The 27,579-nt window shown below is 35.2% G+C and overlaps 1 long non-coding RNA gene across 1 annotated transcript; it reads left to right on the top strand.

Moving 5' to 3' along the window:
* LOC116418746 lies at positions 1 to 27,579 on the top strand. Its single transcript, XR_004228882.1, has 3 exons — positions 1 to 160; positions 13,092 to 13,139; positions 26,477 to 27,579. It is a non-coding gene; the product is annotated as an uncharacterized LOC116418746 (long non-coding RNA).

Below are 27,579 nucleotides of genomic sequence, written 5' to 3'. Positions count from 1 at the left end.
GGTTGACAGAGAATGAGAAATTGTGGCTCCAGGCAAGCATCAAAATTAATATATACAATTGGGAATACATCTTGTTATGAAGGAGTGTCGTCTGTCTAGTATGCAGAGAGAAGCTGAGCTGAGCAGTCCGGGCCCTCTTCTGACCGGACCAGTATCTTGGGTAAGGTTGATGAAATCCCATGCACAGTCTGCCCAGTCCTAATCTTTCTGATGCGTTGTTTTCTGTTTTTCTAGGTGAAATTTTTCTGAAACTCCCCAACGACCACCTCTTTCACCTTCTTAGAAGTTTTTGGCTTCTTTTAGGTGTGAGCATTTGTAGGTAGTTGTTTGCTCTTATTGTTTCTATTTTAGCTTCATGACCAGTTGTGAAGGGTTCTCAGGTCTGGCTCTTTCCCAGGCATATTGCAGAAAGGTGGCTTTGCTGTGTACCCTATATTTTAATGCACTGGGGAGGATGTAATGGCAAATAAGCTGTAATTAAATCTTTGTGTGCCACAGGACCAAGTATCATCTAAAGGCTGCTGAATTGTGAGACTCAGCTAAAACATTGTTGACTCTTACAAAAGAAACAGGCACCCCATCCATGGCAAGTAGGTTCTTTCTGGTTTTCACCAAAAATTGGGCTTATCAAGATTTCTGACATATTGTTGTTTTACAATACCTTTCAGCTAAAGGATCGTGTTGGGCTGTGTAAAAATGATGGATGTCAAAATGTTGCCTCTCAGTTAGGAATTACCAGGATTTGCCCTCTGAAATTAATTTTAAAGGAAAATATATCATTCTTTCCTCCTTTTTTAAGAATGCAAAAAGCAACCCTAGGCTGTAGCCCAGATTTCCACAAGAAGCAAAAGAAATCAGCTGAAGTATTAGTTGAATAAAGGAGGATAATAAGACAAGGAAAGAAATAGAGAATTAGTGATGATTTCACAATCAAGTAGAGTCTTTTGGTTGGCCTCATTGTTAACTTCGTGAACTTTATAATAACATTTTACCCACATTTGTAGCTTCCCTGCTGGTACAGCATGCTTACTCTTGTGGTCTCTATTCTTTTTGGTGGTGGTTGTTATTTTGTAATTCCCTTGTGTTGGTTTTTTCCTCCAGAAGAGGCAGAATGTAATGGATCCATTCACCAAATTTTTTAATTGGGTCCATTGCTTCTACCATGAAAGAAAAGCTGAATGCTGACATTTTTCATCGAAATCTTGTGTGCCTTTACTGAAAGGGAAAAAAAGATAATGGCTCTGGCAGCTATTTTCTAATAAGGTCTTCCCCTTAATAGCCTTAGAAACTAAATTAGAAAACATGGCTGTAGTTGGTGTTTCTTGAACGGATACATTTTTCTTGCCCAAAGGATGTAGATGCTAGGCAGCATTGCCTCAATTAGATGCCACCTTCTTCCCCCAAAATGGAAACTTTTTACGTAGCTTTCACTTGAAACTGCACAGGAATGTGGATGACTGCCTCTAACTGTAAGCAAGTCTGATAATTAGCTGAGCTTATGATGGAAACAACCATTTGCTACGTTTGCCTTTGATTGTAAATAGCACTAAATGTCTCTTTTCTTCCAGTGCTTTCCCAAAATTAAGATTTATTTGTTTAGAACTCAAAAAACATTTATTTATCTTTCTTTTTTTAAAACAGAAACAATGATAATAGATGACTACTTTTTCCAGTATTTAGCGACCAATTTTACAGATAATTAAATTACTCTAACAAGAAGATTAATCAACTTTTGATATGAAACTGCAATGTTGATTTCATTGTATATGTATTTTATGCTACTCTCATATATGCCAACTAGAAGTGTATGTATATTAAAATACCTATACCCACTCGCACCCATGGCTATTAAACAATTAACCCACTTTTCATGGGTAATCAACCCACAATAATTTGGTTTGGGTGTTCATTACCCAGATTAATTCAAATAAAAAAGACACAGTGAGGCAGAAATTGGATAAGTGGATACTATCTAATCCCAGCTGTCTTGATTTTCCATAGGGAAGTCTGAATTGGATTTTGACAAAATACCTCTCTTCATCACAACCCCTCCAATCAAATACAATGTGATTTTTTTCTATTTCTTAAATTATTCTTCTATGAATTGTATATAGTTAATAGTCTTCAAAATTCTGAAAGACTAAGTTTAAAAAAATCTCCAACTCCCCCACACTCAAATCCTACTCAATTAAAATTTACTTTATTTACATATATATTCATATACATAATATACAAAACAATAAACATAAAACAGATAGTGAAGCCTTCTTAAAGGTATAATGAATTGACTTTAAATTTTTAGCAAAAAAAAATTATAAAATCTAGCAATGACGCTCCGTTCTTCTGTTTTTTTTTTTTCCATTTTTTAGCCCCCAGCTGCTGCTGCCGTCAGTTAATCAAGGGCCAAAAGAACTCAAAGTACAATATGTGTCACCTCAGGGTATTTGCTTTCTTTCATAATTTAACTCCGGCTTAAAAGACCAAGACATATGTATCTTTATATGATAATCAGTACCCAGGAAGATTAGTTTTTTTTTTATATAATTGGATCTATCCACATATAAAAATATGACTGAAAATAACCTAAATATTCAAACTAAGGGAATTTAAAATAAATTTTGATATGCCAGTGCAGTATGAGTACTCATTTAAAGTGATGTTTATGAAAACTGTTTAATAACACGGACAATGCTTATATGTTCCTTCAGTGATTCTTAACCCTGGCTACACCTTACAGTCATCTAGGGTGCACTTAAAAGAATAAATATGACTAGCACCACCTCCAGGGATTCTGATTTAATTGGTTTTGACTGGGATCTGAGCTTAAGTGTATTTTAAAATCACAGAGGATTATTATTTTCCATAAAAATCATGATGCCAACTTTTAAATATAGTATAATTAAACTTTTTAAAAAAATACTCCAAATATTCTTGTAGGCAAGAAGGAGATCTACAAATAAATGTTTTCAAATAATGTGTTGTTGAACTTAGGTAATGCAACCTTGAATAACAATTATTTTTCATTTGGATGTATTTTCACACTGGGTATGTGTTTGTTGAGCGTAAATTTATTTAAAAGGGAATTAAAGGCAAATAATATTCAAATATATATTTGAAAAAGAAATTCTGTACATCCACATGCACAAGCACCCAGTCTTTTGTGTTTAGATTATTCATTCACACATCGAAGTATGACGTTACTCTTTGAAGGACTGAGCCACACCCTTTCACGTATATCTTTGTCAGAACATAGGAAGCCGCATAAGTGAGCATTATACATAGAAAAACACTGGTGGATAAGCACTTAGATGGTTTTCAATCCTAGCTGTTCTACCTGGAGTGAATGTTACATTCTAAGACACAGAAAACAACCCCAGAAGAAAGCTTCAGAGAAATATTAGGAGAGTTTAAGGATAGCACTCAAGTCAAATCTTTTTTCTCCCATTTTAAGTTAAAGATACTTATAAAGAATTTTCTTTAAAAGTAGTGTAATGCAGATGCTTAAATATTTTGTGCATAGCATGAATATTATATTCTGTAACCACAATTAAGTCTTCTGGGTTTTATTTAGTGATTTAAAAAATAAAGCCATTTTTGTTGTGGTGGTGATTAGTTTTATGTGTTAACTTGACTGGGCCATGGGGTGCCGAGACATTTGGCCAAACATCATTCTGGATGTATCTGTGAAGGTGCAGATTAAAAGTTGACTCTATGGACTGAGAATGCAGATTGTCCTCACTGATGTGGATGGGCCCCATTCAATCAGGTGAAAACCTGAATAGAACAAAAAGCTTGAGTAGAAGGGCACTCCTCCTGCCTGATTACTTTGAGTTGGAACATAGGTTTTCTGATTTAAACCAAAACAATTCTTCTTGGGTCTCAAGTCTTTCAGTTTCCAAAAAAATTTATACTATCAGTTCTTCTGGTTCTGAAATCTTTGGTCTCAGACTAGAACTACATATTAGCTCTTCCTTGTCTCCAGTTTGCCAAATTAAAATCTTGGGAGTTCTCAGCGTCTGTAATCGTGTGAACCAATTCCCTATTACACACACACACACACACACACACACACACACACCCTGTTGCCCTATTGGATTGTTTCTGCAGAGGACTATAAACTAATGTCTAATGATTAATACAATTAGTATAGTTATGAAAAATTATTTACTATGCAAATAAACAGTAAAATAGTGTGACCAGATTTTAGTTTAGCCTATGAGTTGAATATTACTCATCTTAGGCAACATGAAAGCGACTATTTCAAATATTAAAGCCTTCCACAATTTTTACTTCTACTGAATTGCTTCATATGATGCAAAATTTTAGTTAGTTTCATATGTATACCATGGTTGTTTAGCAAATCCTTTAAAAAAAAAAAAAAAAAAAACCACTGGAACTTCTAATGGCTTTCACTTTTTTTTTTTTTTCCCCCAGAGGAAGTCTCACTCTGTCACCCAGACTGGAGTGCAGTGGCGCGATCTCGGCTCACTGCAAGCTCTGCCTCCCGGGTTCACGCCATTCTCCTGCTTCAGCCTCCCGAGTAACTGGGACTACAGGCGCCCATCACCGCGCCCAGCTAATTTTTTGTATTTTTTGGTAGAGACGGGGTTTCACCGTGGTCGCGATCTCCTGTCTTCGTGATCCGCCTGCCTCGGCCTCCCAAAGTGCTGGGATTACAGGCGTGAGCCACCGCGCCCAGCCTCCCTTTTTTTTTTCTGTGTTTATATAATGAACACAAGTCTTCCCCAAAGTTTCTAGACTATTCACCTTTAATTGAAAATCTACTTATTTCCCGAAGACATTCTTCTCAGAATCCCTTGAGTGTATGTTTTCTATACAAAATGATTGATTTCCAGGTTTAGTGCATAGCTACTATTCTCATGCCTCAATTTCATAGCATTCCTGAACTAGACCCACTGATCCTGGACTCAGTATCTCTCCAGATTTTGGATATTCTTACAATATTGATTCTACATATTCTCCAAGAACTCTTTCCCAAAGTATTTTAGGGAGATATTTTGGCAATAACACTCTTTAAAAAAGCAGACATTGGCAATAACACTCTTAAAAAAAGCAGACAGTGTGTTTTCTTTATCTTTATTGCTGAAATAGAATTCTGAGTGCACAGTGTTAGAATGACTTTTTAATTCTTTCTTGCCACTTTAAAGACATTGCTCTGATGCCCATTGGTTACTTACATTATAGCTGTTGAAATTCTAGTGTTTTATTCGTCATTCTCAAAGAGATTTTATTTATTAATCTATTTATTTTTGAGAGATGGTCTTACTCTGTTGCCCAGGCTGGGGTGCAGTGGCATGAACATGGCTCACTGCAGCCTCAACCTCCTGGGCTCAAGCAGTCCTCCCACCTCAACCTCCCCAGTAGCTGTGATAACAGGTTCATGTCACCATACATGGCTATTTTTTTAAATTTTTGTAGAAACAGGGTCTCTCCATGTTACCCAGGCTAGTCTTGAACTCCTGGGCTCCAGTGATTCTCCTGCTTCAGCCTCCCAAAGTGTTGGAATGGCAAGCTGAGCCACCATGCCTCACTCTCGGAAGGATTTTAAACATTTGAGAATGGGAGCAGGGAGCTACTCTGAAGTTTATTGTGAATGAGTATTGATTCGAATTTGTTTTTACTTACTGCACTTAGAATTCATTGGAATTTTTGAAATTGAAAGTTTATTTCTTAATTGATTCTGAAAAATTATCATCCATTAACTTTCTGGACATTGCCTTTTCTCCATTCTCTTTCTCTTTTCTATTCTTCTGTGATTTTGATTACAAATAAATTGTGTCTTTGGACTCGTCTCTTTGCTTCCTGTTACTTCTGCAATCTCTTTTTTATGTTTTTCATCCATTTGATTCCTTCTACTGCATTGCTGGTTTATTCTGCACATATGATAGTCACAAATTCTCTAGACAGCTGGGTCCAATCTGGTTCTTAAATCTTATACAATGTTTCTGACCTCAATGATTGTGAGATTTATTTCCAGTAGTATTATTTGATCTTTTTTTCAAATCTGCTTAAGCATTTCCGAAAGTCTCTGGTTCCTTGCTTATGTTTTGGACTTCATCATTTATTTCTTTGAATATTTTTATAAATACTTTTTTTATGTTTCATGATTCTAATATCTGAAGCCCTTGGGGATCTGAATCTAGTATTTATTGTTTCTGCTTTTAATATTTTTCTCACTCATGGTGATTTATTTCCTTGTGTACTTGATATTTTTCTTTCTATTGTGAGTTCATACTTACCTGGACTTAATCCATAAAAATTCCATGGAGCCTAAATTGACAGGCTTCCCTCTTGAGTGTAAATGTGTTTGTTTCCATTGAAACAATATGTTTTTAATTCGATTTATTATCTTGGAGTTTCTTAGACTATAGTCTTTTCGTGGTCACCACAATAAACAGACTCACATGAGATTAGGTCTATAATCATAATTCTCAGACCAGGCTATTACTGCCATTTCTATGATTAATTTCCCAGCTGTACCTTGGCAACTGACATGATTTCTCTTTATCTCTCCTTGCTACAAACAGAATATATATAGCATCCTCACCTTCAATGAGAGGGGAACACTATTGAGGTATCTAACTTTGTGTGGTGAAAGGAATCCTCTCCTTCATCTCCTTCCCCTACCTTTTGGGGATCATCTAATTTTTCCCAAGTGTTAAACTTAACACAAAACTGTAGCTCTCAGTATCCATTTTCGCCCAGGGATACCACACCTTCTATGTTTATTTAAAACTCTGGCTTCAGAATTCTGCTTATTTTTTTTTTTTATTTTTAGTCCCCAAGAAATTAATTTTCTTATTTTGACATTAGCACATTTAAAGAAAGTTCATTATAATTTACCAGTATCTAAACGTTTTGGAAATGGAAGATTTTTCAAATGATTTATCTACCATAATGGTGTCATATGGAATCATTAATACTCTTTCTACACAGGGGTGTTCTTAAAATAACTGTTCCTTCTTCTCTAGACCGCACAGCCCTTTATGTACTTGAACGTAGCTACTGAGATTGAACCCTTTATATCTTTGTGTGTGTGTGTGTGTTAGGCATCCTCCTGACCTGTTCAAAATTTCCCATTTGACATCATTTCAAGTCCACTTAACATATTGAACTATTACTTCTGAGCGCATTTCCGTTGGCACTGTCTACATTTCAATAACTGGGGAACATACTATAAGTAGGTCCTGACAAGAACAGAGCAGAGTATCATGGTCACCTCCCTCAATCTCTTTCATTAATATGGCTTAGGAGTAAGTTTACATTTTCATGTGCAATAACATAACATTTCTCTTGTGTTGGTGGTATTTTAAACCCATATGTCTTAGATGGTTGCTAAGCCACATTTCCCCTTCTCATACTTGTAGAATTGTTTTTACTAAACCGAATGCCATCACTTGATATTTGTCCTTATTATTCTTCATTTTATTGGGTTAAAGTCACTGTATTAGGAGTCTAATATGGACTTATTTGTCATCTTTTCTAGCTTTAAATAATTTGCAGTTATTCAATATTTTATATTCTTCCATATATTTTATTCAGTTAAATTTCATGAATATATTTCAACATTTAATTTTTTTATTCCAAATTTCAGTTTCCCACCACTGAAGATATTTCCTAAACCTGTGAGTGTGTGAGTGAGTGTACGTGTGTATGTGTATGCTGTCCTAGCAATCGATTATTAAAGATGAAATATTACATCAAGGAGAAGATTAGGGACTCAGAATAGAAGCGTAAAAGAAATAAGACATGCATGTAAATGTAACAGCCACAGGCTGGATTAATATGCAAATTTGCTTTAAATTTTATAACTCCCAGCAAGCATGTGCTGGGTTGGCTGGTTAAAAATTAATTTAATTACTTCTAACATACATTTAAATGTCTTTGAAAAGTATGACACAACACTGAGGATAGAAGTTGCAGAAAATTGGCTTCATCTCTACCAATCTTTGTCAAACATTCTTTTCTCTCATTACTGTAATTAATTCGGTCAATAATTTCAACTTATGAATTACAAAAGAAGATTTAAACCAAAACATAATTTTCTTTAACCGTATACATTAAAATAACTTAAGAAGAAGAACCTTATTTATTCCCCTACTGCACTGGCATTTATTGAGAACCTTCTGCATTGCTGACACTATTGTAGGTGGTGGAGATGCAGCATTTAAAATCCCTGTCCTCATGGGGCTTATGAGAAGGCGGATAAGAAACAGTCACATACTGAATAATTAATGCAAATATATAGTATGTCAGCTTGGAGGAAATACTGTGATGAAAGAAGTATGGGATGGTGAAATGGTAATATTTTGGGAAGAGAGGGGTTTGTAATTTTAAATTGATTGTTTAGGAAAAGCTTCATTGAAAACAAAATGGCATTTGTGCAAAGACATAATGTAGATGAGAGAGTGGGTGTGCTTAAATGTGGGGAAACACAAGTTCAAAAGCTTTAAGACATGAGAGTATATGGAGTATTCCAAGGTATCTGGAATGGAGTAGGCAAGGAGGTTGTTAATATTAGATGAGGTTGCAAGGGCAGGGATGAAATATGGCTAGATTCTCATTATATTTTGAAAGGAAAACAAACAGAATTTATCACCAGATTGGGCTAACCACGTGAATGAAAGAGGAATCAATGATGAAACTGAAATTTTTGACCTGAGTACCTATAATTATGGAGTGGCCATTCAATTGGATGGGGAAAATTGTAAGATACTTATGTTTGTTGGTGGAATATCAGGAGTTTATATTAGAAATGCTGATTTTGGCATGTCTATTAGACATCAAGTAGAGATACCAGATGAGTAGCTGGATATCTGAGTGGGGAGTTCAGGTGACCCATGTTGTCTATTGCTGAATAACAAACTACCCCAAATTTAGTGGCTTCCAATAATAGTTTATTACTATTTCTCACAATTCTGTAGATTGTGCTCAGCTTAGTGGTTCTTGTTTTGAGTCTTTCATGGCTGCAGTTAAATGAAGGCAGACACTGGAGTCATTTGAAGGCTTGACTAGGCAGTGAAGGACCCATTCACATGCTGTGCAGTCCATGCTAGCTGTAAGCTAGGATTCAGCCAGGGCTATTTATAGAGCATCTACATGTGATCTTTCCTTGTGACTTTGGTTTGCAAGGAGGCTGGGTTCCAAGAAAGAGATCCCAGGAGCAAGGGATTGATCCAAATGCAAGCTGTAACACTTCCTATAGCCTAACTTTGAAAGTTACACAGTCTCACATCTGCTGTATTCCACTGGTTGAGAGTAATTTCCAGGGTCGCCCCAGATTCATGGGGAGTTATGCAAGAATGAGAATATCAGTAGATGTGGTTCACGAAAGGCCATTTTTAAAGGTTAGCTACTACAACATGATAAACAGATTGAGTGTCATAAAACATATGGATGGCATTCAGTCATAAGACATGATGAAATCAATAAGGTGGTAATACAGAGAAAAGAATAAGATTCCAAATGGAGGGAGCCCTGAGATACTTCGATTTACAGGTTGAGGAAGAAGAAGAAACAAGCAAAGAAGATGAGAAAGAAAGGCCAGAGAAATAGGAGAGAACAAAACAAATAGGAGAGTGTAGTGCCTGGTTTCCAAAGCCACAAGGAGGATGTTACCAAAGATGGCAAATGTTGCTGATAGTGCAAGAAGTTGTCAGATGAGAATTGGCCACCTCAACATGAAAGCCATCAGTATAGCTTCAGTGGAGTCATGAGGAAGACTTCAATGGAGTCATTGGGATGCCTTTATGAGCCACTTTGATAAAAAGAGCTAGAGGTAGTCAGTCTAGCTATCTTTTTAAAAAAATGTTTATATTATAAGGCAGAAGCAAAGAGAAGTATTTGGTTGAGGAGATCAGGAAGTCAAAAGATGAGTTTTTCTTCATAAAAGTATGTTTATATGCGAACAGAAACGATACAATGCAGAGAGAAAAATTTAGGATCCAAATAGGTCAAGCGGAGTTGTTGCTCCTCTGTCCTTAAGTAGATGAGAGGACACGAGTGGAAGAATGACCTTGGATTTGCAGTGTGAAACGTTCACACAAAATAACAAGAAGGCAGGCAGGAAATACGGACCTTGATGGAGATTGGAGGATAACCAAGGTGATAGGAGATTTCGGAATTCTTTTCTGTTTGCTGGTGTTTTATCAGTGAAATTGCCAACCAGATCATCAGCGGAGAAACAGAATGTGGAATGAAGTGTATGAGTTTGAGGGTAAGAAGAAATGTGAAATCGTTATTAGGGAGTGAGAGAGACAGTGTGATGACTGTGGACTTGGGACATGTAAGATTATAAGGCAATAGTAAGAACAGGCCTGTAATGTAATTTACAGAGACAGATTTTTTATAGTTGTATGGAGAGATAGAGATAGAAATATTGGTGGGGGAAAGAGAGAAAACTTGTCACCACATTCAGTGGGGGTAACATTTTCTTTTTAAGCCATAAAAAAAAAAATAGGCAAAAAGTCTCATATCAGAACAGAGAAAATTATGTGAACTACAAGAATTGCATGGAATATCCTTTCTAAAGAATCAAAAATACGGTTGTAGAATTTTATTACTTTTATAACCTATATTCTTAAAAACCCTCAAAAGAGGATTTGGAAAAGGAATAGCTGAAAATAAATTGAAAAAAAAAAGTTATTATGGTTAAGACCTTCAGCTTTTGCCTCAAACTATGAAATCACAGACCCATGAATGAACTGCTTCTCTATATTTAATGACATACATAAGTAAGGACAATTGCTTCCGAAATACTGTGCTAGGCTATTCTTGCACTGCTACAAAGAAATACCTGAGATGGCATATTGTATAAAGAGGTTTAATTGTCTCATAGTTCTGCAGACTATACAGGAAGCATAGCAGCTTCTGCTTCTGGGGAGGTCTCAGGAAACTTCCGACCATGGCAGAAGGGAAGAGAGAGTGAAGCATCTAACATGGCGGGAGCAACAAGGGGGGTGGTGCTACACAGTTTTAACCAAATCTTGTGAGAACTCACTCACTATCGCAGCAGCAGTACCAAGGGGGATGGTGCTAAACCACTCTAGAGAAACTGCCCCATGATCGAATTATCTCCCACCAGGCCTCACCTCCAATATTAAGAATTACAATTTGACACGAGATTTGTTAGGGACACATATCCATACCATATTAGACACATACTTATAGAGAGACATAAACTAGTTTAAAATTATATAATAAAACATACTAAGTATCTTACTTCAAATGGAGGTAAAAATTACTAAAAGCTTTTTGAAGCCTGGAAACATGACAGTATGAGAATATTAAAATATAAACACCAATAGCCATAGGAATCCTGCAAATGGGTTTCATTTTTGTAGGTTTTTTTTTTTTTTTTTTTTGGTCTGAAATTTTAGTGTCTATTACAATTTTTTGGAAGAAATGATTTTTACAGGTAGCTTAACATTTACATTAAATACAATATTTTTTTCAGTGTAGAAGATTTAGACAATTTCCGAATATGTTTTAATGCATTCATTAAAAAACTTATTACTAAGAGTCTGTTTGTTCCAGGTACTGTGCTAGATGCCGGATATTCGTGAGAAATAAAAGCAGGCTTGATTTCTCCTCTTATGAAGCTCGTAAACAAAAGCACACAAAAGAGCATGAAAAATTATGTTTGCTCGCATTACTCAAGGATTAGTCAAAACAAAGAATTTGATGTGTTTCAGTGGGATAGACCGGCTCACTGTTCTGATAATGTGAATCCAGCACTTGTTAATTTCTGATTTTTGTTTTTTTAAAATTACAGCCTTTCTAGTGTATGTGTGATATTATATTGTGGTTTTGACTTGTATTTCCCTAATGATGATCATATTGAGCATTATTAATATTCTTACTGGCCATTTTTATGCTTCTTTGGAGAAATGTGTATTCAGTGCTTTTGCCCATTTTTAAGTTGAATTGTTTGCCTTTTTGTTGTTGAGTTGTGAGAATTCTTTATATATTCTAAATGTAAAACCTTATCAGACGTACAATTTTAAAATATTTTTTCTATTCTGTGAATTGTTTTCTCACTTTTTTGATAATGTTGTTTGATATGCCAATGTTTTTAATTTTGATGAAGTCCAGTCTATTTTTTCATTTTGTTGCTCATGTCTTTGTTGTCATATTGAAGAATTCATTGCCAAATTCAAGATCATGAAGATTACTCCAGTGTTTTCTTCTAAGACTTTTATGGTTTAATTCTTATGTTTAGGTCATTGACCTATTTGAATTAATTTTTTATATAGGCCAAGATAAGGTTCCACTTCATTCTTTTATGTATGGAAATCCAGTCATCTCAGACCAGCTGTTGAAGAGACTATTTTTTCCCCATTGAGTGAAAAACAAAATCCATTGTCTATAGAAACACAGGTTTATTTTGGACTCTCAATTTTTTTTTTTTGGTTCATATGTCTATCGTTATAGCAGTACTTCCCTATTTTAATTACCATACCTTTGTAGTCAGGTTTGAAATCAAGAAGCCTAAGTCCACAATTTAGCTTTTCTTTTTCAAGATTGTTTTAGCTATTTGGAGCCCCTCACCATTCTATGTGAATTTGAAGATCAGTTTTTCCATTTATGCAGAAAAGTCTGCTAGAATCTGGAGGGGGATTGCACTGCCATTGTATATGGCTTTGGGTATTACTGATAATCTTAACAATATTAAGCCTTCTTATCCATAAGCATAAGCTATGTTTCCAATTATTAATATTTAGATATCTTTTTATTTATTTCAGCAATATCATGTAGTTTTCGGCACATGAGCTTTTCACTTTTTTGGTAAATTTATTTCTAGGTTTTTATTCTTTTAGGTGCTATTGTAAATGAAAGTGCTTTCTTAATTTTCTTTATGAATTAGTCATTGCTGGTGGGGAGAGACTAGTCATTTTTGTGTGCTGATCTTGTACTCTAAAACTTTGCTCAATTTATTTAATAGTTCTAGCAGCTTACTTGTGGATTATTTATAATTTTCTACATATAAGACATATATAAGACCATATCACATGTGAATAGAAATAGTTTTATTCTAGTTTATTTGCCTCTTATTGCTTTTTCTTACTCAGTTGCTCTGGCAAGAACTTCCAGTACAAAGTTGATGAGCAGTGGTAAAAGTGAGCATCCTTGTCTTGTTAAACTGTGGATTATTAGGATATTTTATTCACCAAGGAAAATTTTTGAAGTTTTCATAAGTACAGGTTGTGAGTATATATGTGTATGCGTGCATGTGTGTGTGTTCGTGTATAGTAAGCTAGCTGTCACAAATGACAATCCTCAAGCACTCTGTGGCTTTCTGTAATAAAAGGAGTCTTGTTTTGTTTTATTTCTGTTTTCTTTTTTTTTTTTTTTTTCAGCCTATAATGTTATAGGATGGAGAGGTTGATTGACCCTCTTTCAGCCTTAATCTCTGCCAATTTCGGCCTCAAAGGCTACAGAGGTAGGGGAAAAGAAAACTAGAAAATTTTGGGAGATGTTTTTACAGGTTATGACTGGATGATGTTGCATCAATTTCATCGACAGAACTGTCACATAGCCTCAATCCACCTGGAAGAGAGGCTGATAAATGTGATTGCACTATGGATAGTAATCACGGTATTGTAAACTTGTAACATTTTTTTCCTGCCACAATACAAATTAATACTATTCAGGTCCACACAATCACACAGATGTATTTTGCTGGCATACACACTCTTTACACTCTGCATGTTTTTTTCTGCATTAATCTCTGGAAGGCAGCCTCATTTCTTGTTAACCCTTCCCCAATGAATATATTCTCACTCTAACCACAACAGACTACCCACTTTTCTCAACATGAAGTTCTGTCATACATTTTATATAATCTTTTTTTGCCATAAAAATTTTCTTTTTAAACTATTACATTAAGTTCAGATGTACATGTGCACGTTTGTTATACAGGCAGACTTGTGGGGGATGGTTATATAGGTAGACTCATGTCATAAGGGTTTGTTGTACAGATTATTTCATCACCCAGGTATGAAGCCTGGTACCCAGTAGTTACTTTCCTGATCTTCTCCCTCCTCCCATCCTCCACCCTCCAGTACGCCCCAGTGTCTGTTGTTTCTTTGTGTCCATGTGTTCTCATAAAAAATGCCCTTTCTGGCCGGGCACGGTGGTTCACACTTGTAATCCCAGCACTTTGAGAGACCTAGGCAGGCAGATAACGAGGTCAGGAGATCGAGACCATCCTGGCTAACATGGTGAAACCCCATTTCTACTAAAATAATATAAAAAAATTAGCCAGGTGTGGTGGCAGGCACCTGTAGTCCCAGCTACTTGGGAGGCTGAAGCAGGAGAATGTCGTGACCCCAGGAGTCAGAGCTTGGAGTGAGCCAAGATTGCGTCACTGCACTCCAGCCTGGACGACAGAGCAAGACTCTGTCTCAAAAAAAAAAAAAAAAAAAAGCCCTTTCTTTCATCTTCACTTGCAAATATCCTATTTATCATTCTAAACTTAACTCTCATATCATATTTTCTGTTACAATTTGCCTAGACAACATAAATCACTGCCTTACATCTTCAGAGCACTTATACAACCATGAATAATAATATGTACAACATTTACCAGACACTTACCATGTGACAGGTATAATGCTGTATGTTTTACAGGTTCATCTGTGTTAATCCTCAAAATAGCTACATAGAATAAGTAAAATCATAATTATTTTCTCCAGTATGGAAACTGGGGTTTAGAGAGATAAGGTAATTTATTTAAGCTAAAATCTGTCCAAAGTCCTTGACCTTAACAATTATTCAACATGGACTCATACTGTTTTGTCATCGTCTTACATTTTGTTTTGTTTTGTTTTGTTTAAACTAGGAGTGCAGTCATGAGTTGCTGGAGGGAACAGCTACATGATCCATTTTTGTGTCCCTAGATCATATTACAGGAATATCACTGCTTTTTCTTCACTACTAGAAATTAATTGCCAGCCTATTATTTCTGTGACATGTATTACTAACCTTGATCTCTTTGGAAGAAAGTGTTACAAAATCAGTAACAGCTCACATTTTATGATATTTGTACAAAATTAAGGGCTCTGAAGAAAAATATGGCCAACATGTTCTTGTTCCTACATAGATTAACTTAATGAATTATTCCCCTATTCAGTCAAGCAGAGACTGGTCTAGCAACATATACCTAAATTCCTTGTCAGTGGCTATGTATCTAGGAAATACAAGCTAATTTAGGCATTGCCAAACAAATATAAGTAGAAAGAGAACTCTTTCAAAGATAGGAACAAATTATGTTTGAAAATTACGATGTTTTGCGTTATCTGCACCACTGCCTTCTCCATTGTAATGACTTATTGAGATCTAGTTTTACAGAGAATAACTAATCCTTATCATCAAAAGTGAACTGTGTCAGAGAAGCAGGAGTCATGTCAACCTGCCACCACCAATTAGAACATATTTGTTATAGTGAGTGCTTTTTCCAACTATTATTCTGTGTAATAGCAAATCATATTTCTCAAACACAAAACTTACATTCAGTGGCCTCATAGGTACATGCAAGTATTAATTAAAAATCTTTGTATTCTATCTCTCAACTTTGATTTAGCAATTCTGTCCTAAACCAGTTACATCTCATTAAAAACAATGGAATAACAAGTATTTATGTTTCTCTCATAATTCACACCTGCTGTTTTATATGTCAGTAGTTCTTAAAGGCCTGTTTGAAGATCAGCTGTCACAGAATCCCTAGACAACCGTCATACTCACACATACACCACACATGCACACGCACACATACAAATATATATGTAGTATATGTGATTTGTATAAAACTACATATACACATATATACATGTGTATGCATATGAAACATATGTAAACTGAATTCTGAGTTTGAGGTGGCCTTTAAGAATTTCTTTAAAAACTATATATTGAAATTCATAAACACAGCATAAAAATAATTAGTTCAAAGATCTATAGTAAAAAGCAAATGTTCTCTGGTCCATACCTCACAAGGAAGTATCTAGTTCTCTGTCTTTTTTTTTTCTTTCTTTCTTTTAAGACAGAGTCTTGCTGTGTTACCCGGGCTGGAATGCAGTGGCACAACCTCGGTTCAGCGCAATCTCGGCTTACTGAAACCACCACCCGGGTTCGAGCGAGTCTCTTGCGTCAACCTCCTGAGTAACAAGGATTATAGGTGCCTATCACCATACCCGGCTAATTTTTGTATGTTTACTAGAGACAATGTTTCACTGTGTTCGCCAGGCTGGTCTCGAACTTGAGACCTCAGGGGATCCACCCATCCTGGCCTCCCAAAGTGCTGGGATTACAGGCATGAGCCACTGTGCCTGACCTAGTTCTCTGCCTTTAAGTTTTAACAAGAGAGCATGATTTCTTGGTCAATTTAGTAATTTGTTTAATTTTGAATGTGACTAAAAATACTAGATCAAATTGATCTCTGGCCAACTGAATTGCAATGAATAAATCAATCTTGAGCCTTTAAAATACATCAATCTCTATATTTTAAAGAAGCAATCTGATTAATTTGTACATGAATTTCTTAGTAGTGTATGCACACTCGTTTCTGAGAAACCTACTCTAATTTTATGTCTTCAAATAGTCATTAAAATTGTTTGGGACTGAATTATATGACATGTTCCATTATTGCTTTAATGGACATGTTAAAGCTTAATGATTGATACTATGATTAATGCATAGATGGTGCTATTTACACTGATGTCATATGTCACCATATACACATTAATTAATAAAGTAATTTTGAGCAATTTTTTAAATGAGAGGTTGTAGTTTGACATACAGTTATCATTCAAAAAACATAGTCCAATTGAAGATGAAGAACGAAGTTGGATGACTGATATTACCTGACTTTAAGACTTACTATAGAGCTACAGTAATCAAGAGAGTGTGACACCGGTGAAAGAATAAACACAGATTAATGCAACAGGACAGAGAGCCCAGAAGTAGAACCACACGAATTTTGTTAACAGATTTTTGAAAGAGATCAAAATGTCCAGTTGTTTCAGCACCATTTATTAAAAATATGGGTCTTTTTAATAAGTGGTGCTGGAACAACTGCACATTCATATGTAAAAAAAAATGAATCCAGACATAGACCTTACACCTTTCATGCACATTAACTCAAAATGAGTCACAGATCTAAAGGTACAACACAATACTATATAAAACTTCAAAAGATAATGTAGAAGAAAATCTCGGGTTTGATAATGACTTTTCAGATAACAACACCAAAGGCACAATCAGTGAAGGAAATAATTGATAAACTGGATTTTATTAGAATTAAAATTGTTTGCTCTGTGAAAGACACTGTAAAGAAAGTGAAAAGACTAGCCACAGACTGGTAGGAAATATTTGCAACAGATATATCTGATAAAGGACTATTAACCGAAATATTTAAAAAACACTTAAAACTCAACAATACAAAAATGAAAAACTCAATTGAAAAATGGGCAAAAGATCTGGACATATCATGAAAGAAGATATACAGATGTAAATAAGTATATAAAACGATGTTACATATCATATGCTTTTCAAGGAAATGTAAAATAAAACAAATTAAATACAAACAAGAAACTTGAGTGCGTATTGCTAAGTGATAGGAGCCAGTCTGAAAAGACTAAATACTTTATCATTTCAACTATTTGACATTGTGGAAAAAGCAAAACTATGGAAACAGTAAAAATATCTGTGGTTGTTAAAGTTTAGCAGGGAGTAATGAATAGGTGGAGCACAGATTATTTTTAGAGCACTGAAACTCTGACACTATAATTGTAACGTCATTATATAATGTAAAGTCATTATACACTTATTCAAACCCATAGAATGTACAACATCAAGAGTAAGCACTAATGTAAACTATAGACTTTGTTGATAATGATGTGTCAGTGTAGACTCATCAATTGTAGCAAATGCACCACTTTGGAGGGGGATGTTTTAAGAATAGGGGAGGCTATGCATGTGCATATGGGAACTCTCTGTACTTTCCTCTCAATTTTGCTGTGAACCTAAAACTTCTCTACAAAATTAAGTGCATTAACACAACAACAAAAATCCATAGCCCATTAATCAGTAATTTTTTGTTAAAATAACAAATCATGAAGTATTTCAGAATGTTACTAATCTAACCATATGAATTTTATATTAAAATGTTAAGGAGGAATCTAATATGTAGGAGATATATGTGTGTGTGTGTACCTATATACACACATGCAAAAAAATCTTAATAGAATAGCCGATTGTTTTCAACATTATTTTCCAATACGGTGAAATAAATTTTAAAAAAGAAAACCAGTTATGAGTGCAAAACATATTTCAGTAACTATTACAAAATATCAAAACATCATCTGATCCATATAGTCAGCATTTATATAATGGCCAATGGCTGGAGTAGATGAAATGCATAATTCAGGGAAAAGAGAAACAGATTGATAGACTTTAAAAAATTATATTTTTATTACATATGCTTGCAACAATTATGCAATTCTCTGTGGCCATATTATAGTTTAGTAGTGTTAGTAAGAAATAACCTGAAATATCAATTTTATTAAAATTAATTTTTTCTTTCTTAATGCATTTATTCGTTTCCTTATTTATTTACCAGAACATGTGATACATATATACACTTAATAAAACTAGCAATTTGCATCCTGAACAGATGCAATATGTAGCTCAGAACAGGTAAATAAAATAATTTTAAATAGTGCTTAAAAGCGTACAAAATAGATCTGTAGATTCCTTCTGTGCTTGAAAATATGGGTTCCTATATTAACTTTTGTGGGGAAATCATATCAGTCCTTTGAATTTGCAGTCAAGTTTTTTTTTTCTGCTGGTTAGTAGAGGGAGAAGTCCATCAGAGGAGAACTTTTTTTTTCTTGACAGATAATATGTTTATAAACTAGATGAAAATTAAAAAGTGAGAAAAAAATCTAAAAATAGTGCCTGGACTTTTCACAGTGCCTAAACTTTTCACAAGTTTAGCAAACTTGTGAAAAGTTGGAATGGAAATTTTAAAAAGCAGACTAAAGAAAGATTTTAGTAAGAAATTGATGTAATTTTCTATACTTTTTTTATTACATGTTAGTAACATACTATTTTAGATCACTTTTCAAGATATCTAGATTCAATAGAAAAATCTAGTTTTTAAGCTTTGAGAACTGTTAAACTTAATATGCTATTGCTGTTGAAAACTTTGCTTTTATTTTCGCTTCCTTGTCCTCCTTTTTTAGGAAATCTTGTATGGGGAAAGAAGAATCCTTTCCTCATAGATTTGGTTAGAAACAAAATTTTTCCATATGTGTTTTTCCTTTTTTACGTTGGTGAACTGAATGTGAGGAACAATCTTTGTCTACATAGCAACTGAATGTGGTTTAGAGTTAGACAAACTGAACAATAATGCAATAAATTTACATTGAATAACCATTCACTGAATGTCAATAATTTGCTTCAGTGCCAGAAGTAAGAGTAGCACTAAAAGATATAATCAATAAAGGAGACAGACACTCTTTTCAAGATAGTCATATTGCAACATAAAACAGCAGATAATGATTACTTCAAATTACTAAAATGACCTGTAAAGTCAGTCTGTTAAGTAAAGTAATATTATTGAGACAATAAAAAGTTGTATTACCATGATCTTTCTATTCTTTTGTTTCTAGATAAAGTTGTTCTATTATGGCAAATCTCTAGAAGGTTGGAGCTTGTATTCATGTTCTCGCACTGCTACAAAGAAATACCGAAGGCTGGATAATTTATAAAGAGGTTTAATTCGCTCAAGGTTCCACAAGCTGTACAGGAAACATAATTCTGGCATCTGCTGGGCCTCTGGGGAGGCCTCTGGAAACTTAAAATCATGGCGGAAGATGAAGGGGAAGCCAGCATGTCACATAGCTGGAACAGCAAGAGAGAGGAGGGGGTGCCACACACTTTTAAACAACCAAATCTCATGAGAACTTACTATCACAAAAACAGCAGCAATGGAGAAAACCACCCCTATCATCCAATTACTTCCCGCTAGGCTCCAATTCCAACGCTGGGAATTACAATTTGATATGAGGTTTGATCCAAACCATATTATAGCTTATGTTTAAGATCATGTACAATGTTTTCTAGTTGTTACAAAACCTTAGATTTTGAAAAGAAGATAAATACAGTTCCTGGTTTTCTTTTTCAATGTAAAATTAACGAAGTCAAGATTGATATATACTTATTTTCTAAGTGGACAGAGGTATTTATGCTTGTACATGAATAGGTACATACACAATCAACATACTGTTTATCCAATTCTAAATTATTTTATTCATTTTTAGTATAGGAGGGCTATTAGGGGAGGTGGAAATGGCCAAGTAAGAAAACAATGACAGATAAAGATATGAGATAAGCAGTAAAAAATAACAGATAAAAACATGAGATAAGCAGTAAAAAACAAAAAAAAAGTTTTTGCTTATTTGTTTTTTAGACTGAGTCTCGTTCTGTTACCAGGCTGGAGTGCAGTGGTGTGATCTCAGCTCACTGCAACCCCAGACACCCTGGTTCAAGCAATTCTTCTTCCTCAGCCTCCTGAGTAGCTGAGATTACAGGCACGTGGCACCATGACCTGCTAATTTTTGCATTTTAGTAGAGACATGATTTCACCGTGTTGGCCAGGATGGTCTGGATCTTCTCCTGACGTCGTGATCTGCTTGCCCTGGCCTCCCAAAGTGTTGGTATTACAGGAGTGAGCCGCCACTCCCGTTCAAGCATGATCATTTTTAAGTAAACAAAGATGACGTAAGTGAATGTTCTTCCTAATCTAGGCCACTTCTGGATTTAAAACTAAATAGAAAGGAAAGATGGGATGATTGGATGGTTGCAAAGTAGATATTAGAAGAACAAATAAGAAATTTATTTTCACAAAATGGATATGAGGTTTATTCCTTTCTTTCGGAGTTTAAACCCATAGCAAAATAGACATGTATATTAATTATGAAGAAAAAACATATTGTGTATCTTAGGTTGTATTTTCTAGAAGTTGAGCCTAAAATAGGAATTTGGATTCCTAAATTTATTGAAATAATGCTCTTTCAAGAAATATCTGGGGCATGAGTGAGGGGGAAAAAAGTGAGGAAGAGGAAGGAGCTGACCGGAATGCACTTAGGTAAATTCTGTCCTTAATCTTATTGTGAGAGTATTCTGGAGTGTGAATTGCGTTGTGCAGGAATTCCGCCTTGCAGCCAGGGGGAGTAGTTCTGGGGATGCAGCCCTTCAGACCTGTGGAGAGGAGTTGACCCTGTTAGTCCAGGGCAAGGCTTCAGAAAAGGTTGTGTGTGCATTCAACAGGGGATGAGAGTATCAGCCAGTAAAGGGGATTCAAGTGGGGCATACACCAAGGTGGCTCCATTATGTTAAGCAAATATACAAAATAATATGGATGGACGAGTCTAATTTCAGCTGGGAGATTTGTCAACGTCTTTATGACATGTGGCTCTGGTTTCCCTACATAACTTGCAATTGAGATTCTCCTATGTCATTACTTTCCAGAATTCCTTGTGGGAAATGTCAGAATTCCTTTAGCAGTGATTTTTAAGCTGTATCCAGTAAAGTAAGTTCAAATAACTCACTTCCGGTTTTTATAGGCATATTACCAGTGAAGGTTGCAGGTTATCTCAAAGAAATATGAAACATGAAACGAGGATATTTTAATGGTCCAAACCTTTATAGTTTCTGTCATTTTTTACTACTGCACTTTTATGCAGCTTTGAGTTTATGTGTGGTTTGTTGTGAGGGGATGTATTTTGCTGTTTTGTGTATCTGGAGCTAGTGTTTTAAAGATCATATTTAGGAGTGTCTGTTTTTTTCTTCTATTTACATTGTGGTTTTGTGATTTACTGACAATAGAGGGAGTTATATTGTATTGGGAGTTTATAAAATTCATATGGTTAAGAGAGGCAAGTATGTGTGCATTGGAGAAGTCACAATCCACCTATCAATTACACCCAGGGACTAAAGTAGATGTGGAAGTTGAATCAACCTGAGTCTGGAATGTGTTCACACTCTGCTCAGTTGCAGAGTATGAATCTTTCAGACCATAATACAATTTTATTTTCAGTCTTATAATCCTATGCTTGCATTAAACCAAGGCTTCTTAGGGGACAGTTGTGATGGCTCATATCTGTAATCTCAACATTTTAGGATGGCTGAGGTAGATAGATCACTTGAGTCCAGGAGTTTGAAACCAGCCTGAGTAACACGATGAAACCAAGTATCTACTAAAAATAATAAAAAAAAATAACGGTGTGGTGGTGCATGCCTGTAGTCCCAGCTACGAAGGAGGCTCATGTGGGAGGATTGCTTGAGCCTGGGAAGCAAAGATGGCGCTGAGATGGTGCTACTGCATTCAAGTCCAGGTGACAGAACAAAACTCCATGTCTAAAAAATAAATAAATAAAGGCTTATTTAACATCCACACTCATTCTTGTAATGTGCATTAAAAATTACAAAACAATCATAGGCAAAATTCATATTTCTAGTCTACTGAAGAGAAAGTAATCCATTCAACTATTTAGAAATTTATTAAATTTTAACTGACCAAGACTGTCCTGAGAATAGCTTATTTTATTAATGATGTTATCTGTTTTGGGAAGCATTATGTCTTATTTTTTTCAAACATAGGCTATGGAATGTTGGAAGTGATCTTTGGGGAATTGTGTGAAATATTTTTGCCTAAAGGAGAGAAATTAATCTCTAGACATAGAATTTATATCTTTTTATTACATAAGAGAATGCCATGAAGATCATAAATGAGATTTTTAGGGGCAGTGATCTCCCATCACACTGAGTCTTGTTACTTCTCACTGTCTTATAGCTTTCCTAGCACTCCTCAGAAGTATGATGAAAGGGAGCTTTCAGATATAAGAGAGGGGACCTAATTGCTTTAGCAAACCAGTCTGAACAGGTGTTCCTTATATAGGGAAAAAGAAAGTGATTGAATGGGTATCATAGGGGTTGATTTGGAAAGAGGTAGGCTAGTGTAGAGACAAACATTTCAGTAAGTTTCAGGACTCAGAATGGTCAATTGTGAAAAATCATAGAAATATAAGTGAGATCAAGGGACCTGGGACTCCCTCTTGTCCGCTGAGAACCTCAAATTTAAGCTCCAGCTTGAAGATTCCTTTCTGATAACTTGGAGCCTCCTGTGGTGGTCTAACACAGATCAAAGAACATCACTGCATCCAAGTGTAAAGGCAACATGGTCTTAATACAAAGACTGGGAGTCAAAAATTTGAGTAGAACCTCATCTTGCATCTTCTGCAAAATCATCAAATGGTATCTTATAAACACAAAAGATCAGATTCATAATTTAGCATGGGGATAAAAGGATATGCTTTGGAACATGACTGATTCACATTCTAGTTTACCACTTAACGGTGATCTAATATAGATCAAATTCCTATGTTGATCTGGTGGGCAAGTTCTTAATTTTTCTAAATTTTAATTTCTAAATAATCAATTTTCTCAAATTTGGAATGAGAAACTTTGCTAAACTTGATTAAAATAAATATAGAATATTTACATTTCTATGTTGAATATAATAATTATAATATAATCATTTCTGTATATGGGTATAAAGAATAGTTTTCTTTGACATGCTATCAATATTTACTAAATAATTCATTTTTTACTGAAAGGCAGTGTTATATTTGTATAACATTATACAATTTGTGTAACATTGTTATATTTGTATATTATGTACAGACATTTTTATTTCTGTATGTTCTTTAATACAGATACAATTTTGTTCCTTTGACAATACCATACAATTTTTATTATATTGAGCTTATTTTAAGTTTTGCTATTTGGTAAGGCAAATATCTCTGTACAGTCTTTTTTATAATATTCCTATATTTTTTCACAGACATTTTTCTTTCAACTGAAATTTTAATTTAATTAAAATCAATTTTATGAAGGTTCCAAAATATCCCTCATTTGAATGATAATTGAATTATATAGTAATTGCTTGGATCTTTGCCCCTAAGCTCCAGACTCAAGTATAACCCGCTATATTTTCATTTGGATATTTCAAATATACAGCCCACATTTAACATGCCCAACATTGAGTTTCTGCTGCAACCCTTCCTTTCTCAGTTAATGGTAATATCCTATGTATACACGAGCCAAAAATGTTGATCTCATCCTTCATTTCACTCTTTCCTTCACACCAAACAGTCCGTATCAGGGCTATAGCTTTCATACGTATCCAGGATATGATCACATCTCTAAAAATCTGTGGCTACAGCCTGGCCTATGCCACCTTTATTTCTCACGGGGACAGTTGCAAGAAACTGTTCTTCCTGTTCTGCCTTGCTCTCCTTGGTATGGTGAATTGGACAACAAGAGTTTTCCTGTCAAAAACTCAGAGCGTGTTTCTGTCTGCTTAAGGCCCTCCAGTGACTTTCTATCCTACTCAGAACGAAAAAAATACTTACAATGATATGAGCTGGTTCTCCCTCACTACTCTACCCTTTGCTTACTTCACTTCATCTGTATTAGTGTCTTGCATACGCTCAACTCAGAGACATTGTACTTTCCTCCTCTGCCTGGGAGGGTCTTTAATCAGATGCCACATGGCTTGCTCTCCTATCTCCTTTAGGTCTGCATTCTAATGTCATGTTCTCACTGAAGCCTTTTCTGACTACCCTATGAGAAACTTCTATCTCTACAACAATTTCAGTTTGCTTTTACTGGTTTATTTCTCTTCATAGCATTTTACTCTGTTTAGCATATAATGTGTTTATTTTATTTTCTGCATCCCACTTCTATCATTGCATTCTCAATATACAAAGTAACAAAAATTAATATTCATTGAATTAATGAATGATAAAACACGTACACATACAAGAAATGACGTTTTCATGATACTAAGTTTTGCCATGCAGGAATACAACGTGTTTTTCCATTTACTTAGGATCTATTTCATGCCCTTATGCATTTAAAGCTCTCTCTAAAGGGACTCTGGCCTTCTATTGTATAGTTTGCTCCAATACTTTTTATAGTTTCAGTGTAATTTAAATGGACTATTTTCAATTTTAAGTAGCTGTATCTGTTCTAGAGAAGCCTATTAATATGTATTATTGATGTATTATTGATCTTGTTTCTAGCCGTTATACCAAATTATTTTATTAATTCTATTAGTTTTTGACCTGATCAGATACACGATTATGGAATTATAGCATCTCTGCTCAATAGTCTTTAGTTGTTATTTCATAGCTTCTCACTGCTTCAGATGAAAATTGTAGTGCTAATCTGATTTGCATATTGTAATATAGAACCACTTTCCCCTCATCTTAGGGGATGAGGTTTTGCCTTTGAATGTGGAACTTAGAAATTTGTATAAATTCTGCCTGAAAGTTTGTGAGTCTTTTCCACATGCAATTTCAAACTTCAGCTCAGGACTTTTTTTTTTTTTCTTTTATTGTGAAGTTATTAATTTTCCACTTGTTTCTTTTTTTCTCCTTTTGGCATTCCTATTGTAAGTCCCTAGATATACCTTTCTTACCTTTTAGCTTTTCCTTCAAGGCTTACATTCCTTTGTATTTATTTATTTTTTGAGGTAGAGTCTCACTGTGCTGCCCAGGCTGGAGTGCAGAGAAACAATCATGATCACAGATCACTCTAAAACCTCATACTCCTGGGCTCAAGTGGTTCTTCAACCTCAGCTTGCTGAGGAATGAGGACTGCAGGCGAGTGTCACTATGCCTGGCTAATTAACTTTTTCTTTTTTGGTAGAGATGAGGGTCTCACTATGTTTCCCAGGCTAGTCTCAAACTCCTGGCCTCAAGTGATCCTCCTGCCTGGGCCTCCCAAAGTGCTGGGATTACATGCATGAGCCATTGTGCTCAGCTGTGTTCCTTTTTATTAGTGCTGTAAAATTATTTTTTATTTTAGTGTTGTAAAATTTTGTTTTCTACTTGATCTTCAAGGTTACAAGATCTCACCTTGACAGTGATCCTTCTAATTTCCAATTTCTGTCTTGAGTTTTTCACTCAAAATTTATATAATATGTGTTGTTGAATACATTTTGTGCTCTAATTGCTTCTCCATGTGTATTTTCATTTCTACCACTTAAAATTAAACTTGATTTTCCCTCAGTCTTTTAAAATAATATATTATTTTACCTTTTAATGTTTTGTCAGCAACCACATATTTCTATAAAACAGCAGGTAAATTTTGGAATAAAGGCATAGAAATTTCTGTTCTTGCAATTTAATTGCTGACAAACTGGAGAAAATTACCCTTCTGCTGAGGAATGGGAAAGAATCCTGATGCGGCCTGATTTTCTTGTGTGTAAATCAAAACCCTTTCTCAACTGGGGAACTGAGATGTAGCTTAATCCTGACGTTATCCTGCAGGTCAGGGGTGGTTCTCCCTGGATCATAAACGGCAAGCAGGCTGTTATTTTTTCCAGGGATTTCACTGTTTTCTGCTATCTGGATTTTCCCAAAGATCTGCTCAGTCCTAAACTTCATCTTGGCCTGAAGAAGGGCAAGTTCTCTCTCCAGCTCTTCATTGCTGACATTCACTGATGCAAGAAGAATAAAGTCTCTTACCTGCCTTCCCAGGACATCCTAGGAGAAACTGTGACTGCTGGTGTGTTCTCAAAACTCACCAACATGATTCTCCTGGTGGTTATATGACTCTAGAAAGGGAGTTTAAGTCAAATGATAACAATTCACAGATACTTTTATGTAAACAACCAGTAGTGACCACTATACTAGTTGGTTTGTATTTACCGAATTCCATGTCTGAGGCCAAGAATTTATCTCTAAATCCTCTGGGACAAAAATCCAGCATCTCATCTTTTTTCTGCCAGCTGTAAAATCATTGCGGGAAGGTACTGGCTACTTTTTGTTGTTGTTTTCTCCTTTCCTTGAATCTTTGGCTTGGACAAGCATGGAATGAAAATCATATAGAGCATGGAGCTTATAGCAAAGGAGAGTGTAAAGGCAAAGAGAATAAAAATGCCGGGACAATTTCTTAAAAAATGACTTAAAGGAGATGTCTTCTTTTTGTGTCGTATAACCTCTCACATGGTTCTTGAATGCTGCTAACCATGGCTAGAAGTGCAATTTCCAACAAGTAAACTGTAATCTAGCCAATGTTGTGGGAGTTGTATATGTCAACCAATGGTCAAATATGGCTCTACCTGTCAAGAGTTGCAAAGTAAATGTAGAATCTTACCTTCCTGAGGTGTGTATAATTTAAGTTTCTTATTCTGTTCTTTACTGTGGCATTATTAAAACTTAAACCCATGCCATTTTCCTCCCGAGTCATTTTCAATGCATAAGAACATGCTTTCAAGCTATAACTGCATCAATACCTGCAATTGTACTCTCTATTGAGAATACAAATGCTTTTTTCTCCCCCTTCAGAGCTGTCAAAGCTTCTGATGCTGAAGAGTTGATCTTGGAAAATGCAGATTCAGTCCTGCTACCAGCAGAAAGTGAAGAAAGTCCTTAATTTCACAATTGATGTTGTCCTAATGATGCCAGTGTTTTTTATAATGGTGCA

Source organism: Piliocolobus tephrosceles, chromosome 1, assembly GCF_002776525.5.
Source record: "Piliocolobus tephrosceles isolate RC106 chromosome 1, ASM277652v3, whole genome shotgun sequence".
NCBI lineage: Eukaryota > Metazoa > Chordata > Mammalia > Primates > Cercopithecidae > Piliocolobus > Piliocolobus tephrosceles.
The sequence above is the reverse complement of the archived record's forward strand: the minus strand, read 5'-3'. Positions and strand labels throughout refer to the sequence as shown.